The sequence below is a fragment of the Mycetomoellerius zeteki genome, unplaced genomic scaffold (genome assembly GCF_001594055.1).
Source record: "Mycetomoellerius zeteki isolate Tzet28-1 unplaced genomic scaffold, Tzet1.0 scaffold228, whole genome shotgun sequence".
Lineage (NCBI taxonomy): Eukaryota > Metazoa > Arthropoda > Insecta > Hymenoptera > Formicidae > Mycetomoellerius > Mycetomoellerius zeteki.
Window position 1 is genome coordinate 407593 of NW_017257203.1, and position 6453 is coordinate 414045.

The 6453-nt window shown below is 36.0% G+C and overlaps 1 protein-coding gene across 1 annotated transcript in view; it reads left to right on the forward strand.

Annotated features, from left to right (window-relative positions):
- Nucleotides 1-6453, forward strand: part of PIP5K59B (Phosphatidylinositol 4-phosphate 5-kinase 59B) — a 32396-nt gene that overhangs the window by 24977 nt on the left and 966 nt on the right.

Sequence of the window (6453 nt, forward strand, 5' to 3'; positions counted from 1 at the left end):
GCATTTATTGATACAAGTGAAGTGTGAATACGAACTATAGCCTGTACTGTTACCTACGAGTATAAATTTTTATTTACAAAGCAATTTTACTTAAATTATAATTTTATTGCTATTGATATGCACGTTCTAGTCTCTTATCACATGCTAATAATACGAGGGTAAGTCAATAAGTCCTTAGAAAATCTGTCAAAGGGCACTCGCAGTGTCGTCACATTACTTTTTGACAAGTAGCATCTTTCAGCTGATTACTGTCAAATTTTGAGCGGAATTCATCGCGTGGTTTCATTTCTGTAGACGATTAAAGCGAACAACCTTTGTATTTTTTGCAAAATGGAAAAAAATGAGTTTCGTGCAGTGATCAAACATCTACATATGAAAGGTTTAATGCCGAAAGAAATCAAAGCCGAGTTGGATAATGTTCATAGCACATCTGCATTTGCGACTGTATATAATTGGGTGAATGAATTTAAACGTGGTCGTACATCCACATGTGATGCAGCTCGTTCGGGACGTCCAATCGAGACTGCTATACGCCAGAAATCATCGATAAAGTCCACGATATTATTTTGATTGACGAGTGAAAGTGCGCGAGCTTGTTGAGGCCACAGGCATATCACATGGCACCGTGATTTCAATTTTGCACGAACAATTGGGTATGAAAAAGCTATCGGCAAGATGGGTGTCGCGTTTGCTCACTGTGAACCATAAGCGCGACCGAGTGACAATTTCAAAACAATGTTTGAAATTTGGAGATGTTTCAACGTAATCCAGATGAATTTCTGCGTCGATTCATTACTGTGGAACAGTCAAAACAATAGACTTCACCGGGTGAACCAGCTCCGAAGAAAACGAAGACCGTGAAGACGGTCGGAAAGGTGATGGCCACAGCTTTTTGGGATGCACGCGATATAATTCATATCGATTACCTTCTGTCGAAGCAAACTGAAAGAAGACTATGTTGAGAAATAAAAATGAATCGATCAAAAAAAATGTGTTTTACTATGTTTTTCTAAAAACTTATTGACTTGTCCTCGTATCATGATTGTCTATTGCCACCGCTATATTCACGAACAGACGATTTATACGAGATGGTAAGTTTGCTATCGTCAGTGGCCGATTGATCGAATTATTTAAACGTGTTTTCCCCGAGTGACCGAGGCTTACCGTAATTATTAAAGATAGACTGCGACGTGTCATAAAAACTTATCTAATGGTAATTGCATCGTCTTCAAGTCCTTTTAACGTCCCCTTAAGTATTGCAGGATTTTCCAGGATAAACCGACTAATCGCGATCCGCATGGAGCGTCCCAAGCTGAATTTCATTCCTAAAAATGAGATAAAAGCACGCGCTCGAAAACGATGCTACTGTCGATATTATTCTCGAGATGTTTCACATCGAGATCACTCATATGACAAACGTGTCGATGGTGTATATTCTTTGTGGCATATTTTCATTACGCTACGTCAGGCATTTTTATTAAAAAGTAAACAAATACTTTATCAGGACTGACGAAACGCAAAAATGCGCGTGAAGTGTACATGTCAGCATGATTTACGTTTCGCGATATTCTTATCGCTTCCCGAAGAATCGCGTCGAACATTTCACAGCTGAAACATTCAACAATTCTATACAACGTAACTGTTCTGAATAAAAAAAGAGTATTGCTTAGAGGTCGCGGAGGAAACGAAGTATCTCGCATAATCGTCTACAATTCGGTAGCGAGAATAGTTTAAAAGTATTCATCAATTCTGAGAGAAAGAGAGAAAGAGAAGAGAGATAGCCACGAGCTACTCTCCTCACTTTTGAGGACAGGTCTGTGTCTCAGCTCTCATTAAATTCATTCTGACAGAAACGAACGGCCGCTTTGGAACGCTCCATGCGAGAGAGTCAAACTGTCTGAACGCTTTGTCTATTTTCCTGAATCAGGAGATACTGCAGCGCGAATGAATGCACGACTCTCGTCCTCCTTCGATAATCTCCATCATCGTGCGCAACGTGCTCTGTGGGTGATCTGCACCGCCGTAGCGACAAATCTTCGAGAAAATGAGAGAGAGAGAAAGAGAGAATGGGTGACTGTGTGAATGCGGGGATGAATTACGGATAACGAAATACAGTTTAACCCTTGATTGGTCGCGTTGGAATAGGTTGCTAACTATGCCCGTGTAATTCAAGCTTTTAACAGTCGCATTTAATTTTACTGTTGGTATCAGTGTTGGTAGTTGGATTTCTTTTCACGGAACATGTAACACTATGCTTTTTTGAAAATCTAATCTGTCATTCTTCTCATGTTTCACCCTTTTTTGTCGTCATTGTCTCTACCGGATCCACTTAATTCTTCTCGTTTTAACTTTTTGCTTGTCAGTTATTCATATTTACACTCTCTACTTAAGTCACTCTCTATTAGGCAGAGAATGACTCAAAGCAATTAATTTAGAATTGATATAAGAATATTTGTTTAATCCTAAAAGCCTGCATTTGATCGCAAGACTACTTAAGGGTTAAAAATAGAGGAAAATGATACGGAATAGCTTCATCGAGGATCGAGGCGAATATGTGATCTGTTCTGAATCGAGATTGCAAGGATTATCGACCATTCCATTTTGATGACGAGTTTATGTTTTATTCATTATATATATATATATATATATAGAACGTTTCGCTTATACGAAATGTTTGTACTTAACGTGATTTTCATTAACGTCTGTTCGGTAGAGACATTCGTCTCGATCCGCGATTTCTAGCATTAATTTGTTATCGACATGTATATCTGTACACATAAACATGTGGGCGTATCTCATTCGAATATGGTTCCCACTATGATAAGGGAATACTTTCGACATCCTTATATGGGCATCCTTGAATCTTCCTGAGTATAGAAGAGTCAATATCATTATGGTTACGTATTTAACAAGAACGTGATACTCGTCGGCCTACAGTACTCGATAAAGTTTTTGACATTGTTCCAAATCGATATCAGGGAGTGATTAAAATGCCATTTTTCCAACGAAAGTTTTCATAAAGAAGATTCATTTTTTTATTAGCCTGTTCGGAAAGATCATCTCAAATTTCGGTTGATGAAAGGACCTCGCTTCTTAAGGACCTCGTGCACGAAAATCCACGAGCGATTATTAGAAAATTCGCCGACACTCGGCACAAGTCCATCTCCACCGCTACAATAAAGATACTCTTTGAGTAAAAATTGCGTCCTGAACTGACAGAAGATTTGAAACGAACTTTCCAAACACCTAATATTTTTAAAGAGGATCGAAAATGACATTCTTAATTCTTTTGACGTTGTATTGTTCTATTTAAATTGATACATATCTTTTTATTCTGTTCTTTTATTTATCAGCAAAATTTTTAATTGGTCTACAGAATAGAACAGGCCAATTATAGACCATATAATTATCAAAGACATTTTATGCAAATTTAAAATATAAATATGTTGTAATTTTAATTTTCTTGTATATCTTAATCTTTTATTTTAATTTCTACAAAAATTAACGTCAAAAAAATTAAATATTTTTATAATCCGTCAAAGCTGAAAACTTATTTTGAAACACAAGAAAATAAGAAGACAAACGTACTAAAATATTCAGCTAAATAGAATATATAAATGTACTGAAAAAAAAGATGATCTTTTAAGATGATCGCAAAAATTGTATTGTAGCGAATTTATGACATACATTTCTAAGAGATGAGGAGCTGTCAAAATGGCATTTTGTTTACTCCGGACGTTTTCACGCGTCTCTATTGTCCATACATAATTCAAACGTCTTTTTCCTAATCGAGTCGTCGCCGTCGATAAATTAATATCATATTTTACTAACATGTGAGAGGCCGTGCGACTACAAGACAAGTGTCGTCGACATATAATTGACACATGGCGAACGGGGGAGCTTTGTAAATAAAGTATGCTTGCGCATAGTTCGGCTAGCAGAAGGCCCGCGCGGTTTCTTTTTATTGCGAGATATATAGTTAGTGTTATGTATCTATATGTGTCTTACGTTCTGTCTGTCTCTGTATGTACCTATACATACACATACGTATGCACACGCACAAAAATCGTGTGTAACGTGTATACATATTATAAATACAACGTGCTTGTGTATACTCGCAAAGGTAACATATATCGAGTTGTTCCTCCCAAATTCTGATGAACTACGGATCGCGATAAAACAAGCCTGAGAAAACAAGAGAGACATATTTTTTATACGAGTCTTCGCCATGGATATGACGAACTCTTGTAGTGTATGCGGTGTATCCTAATGGTCGCAGCAATCGTAACATATCAGTGGATGATTCGAAGAAAAAAATATTTAATATTTTTCATCGTTTCTTATTTTTCTTAAAAGCGCCTAACGTCAAATTTATTCCTACACAAAAGCTTTTTGAAATTTTTTATATAGTGCGATGATATCTCTCTCTCTCTGTTTTTAAACCAAAAATTTTTTCCGATGTACAGATAGAACTATACGTTTGTCTGACAAACATCAAAGTTGTGTGGATACTGAAGAAGTTATATTAAATGTGATAACAAAAATATAAAAGTGCGTTACAAGCGATATATTCTGATAGGATAAAAGATATTTTATTTAACAGAAAAAAATGTCCAGTACTAGTAAACGTAGCAAATTTGCAATAAAAGAGATTAATCTGCAATGCTAGATTCCCTTGAAAATTTTCCGTAACATATCCGACGTTCATCAGAATCAGGGTATACGAAAAGTTGTTGCCTCTTGCCAGTATTGTATTATATAATACGACGTGATGCGTGGTGTGAAGTTGATTTTGGCGAGGAAAAAAAGAAGAACTTAGTGCCGTGTACGTACAATACCCCGTAGTAACAGAGCATTCAGATATGTAATCGCGTTGCTATAATAGTACGTGAGATTTATCGCGAACGTTTTGAAACGCCAGAATGTTGTTCAATTATACGTATTACTATTATTATAAAACGCTTCTGAACATGTCGGTGTAACATTTATGATTGGCGGTAAAATCTCACCGCATCTCGGTAACGGATCTTTAAAATATCTCGAGACATCTTTAACATACTTTTGATTTTAAACATTGGTACATTCCGTCGCGTATTTCCACGATGTACTATCAACTGAAAAAGCATTTAAGATTTTTTCCAAGAGACCTCGAAGCATTCCGAATGCATTCCGAGATTTCATTTGTCTTTTATCAGAACGCGTACAACGACGTATGAGAGTATTAGTGTTGCAAATGATATTTTTATGGTCTAGATTGACTGCACTTTATCCAGCGAAATCGACAGAAATCCACGACAGTTATTAAAGTTTTACCGTGGATGCAGATTTTACTGCCGAGATAGCTTCATGACACAGTAGCTTTGTTAACTCAATACCTCCTCGCGGGTATTGCTATTGTAATTGTTAGGATCCCGCGTGAACATACCACTAACAGCGTTAGCAATTTCAAAAGTGTGATATTTTTTTAACATATCCTTGGGAATTAAATATTGAAATCCGGATTGTGTGTGACGTTGGTGCAAAGTAATTTTTATTAGATCGCGCGGAAAATTCAGGGAGGATGAGAATCATCGTAAAAGTATGTGTGCGCGAGAAAGATTGCGCTGTGTTGCTTATACAAAATACTGAGATTGTCCTAACATAATGTATGTCCGTTCTTTTTCTTTTGTGAAAAGTAAGAGAGAAAATTTTTTGTCACTTAAAAATTTTTCTTTTTAATGTGATTTTCAGCGATTATCGTGCTCAAATACTTACATACGAGTACGTGTGTGCACGTTCCTTCTTGATTAATATAAATCTTTTTTGTTTTCAAAGCGTCATGTGTTGGGCGTAGATGTTTCTCTGTGTGTTTCGTGTGTGCTTACACAAAAGCTGATGTTAATGCCATTCGTGAAATAACATTTGTAACTTTTCGACTCTTATTTAAAACAGATCAATGTGCTTTGCCAAGTTACAGGTTTAGCAGTCTCTCTCTCTTCTTATTACATAATTATTTAAGTCTTTACCATGCCACATATCTCTCATTACATGATATCATGTTCTCTTTTCGTCCTTTCCGATTCAATTATATTACATTCGTACATTATGAGTCGTACCTCATAATTTACGACACCAGTAAAAACATTTGAGAGTTAAATGTTTAATTTTTATTTTCATAACAGAAGTATCATACAGCAATGTATTTAGCCATTATTAGCGAATTATGCTTATGGCTCGTCTTCTAATTGAATACTACACACATTACCATTTTTTACGATTTTATGCCTTTATTAAGCAAATATAATCACAAAAATGGTAATGTGTGTCCCAAATTGTAAAATTTATATACAGGGTGTTTCCAAATTAAATCGCAAAACTTCGGGAGCGTGTAGAGGAGTAAAAAACTAAGAAAAAAAGTCCTATAGACATATGCTCGTTTTTGCTCCGTTTCAGAGAAATCGAAAAAAAATGTTT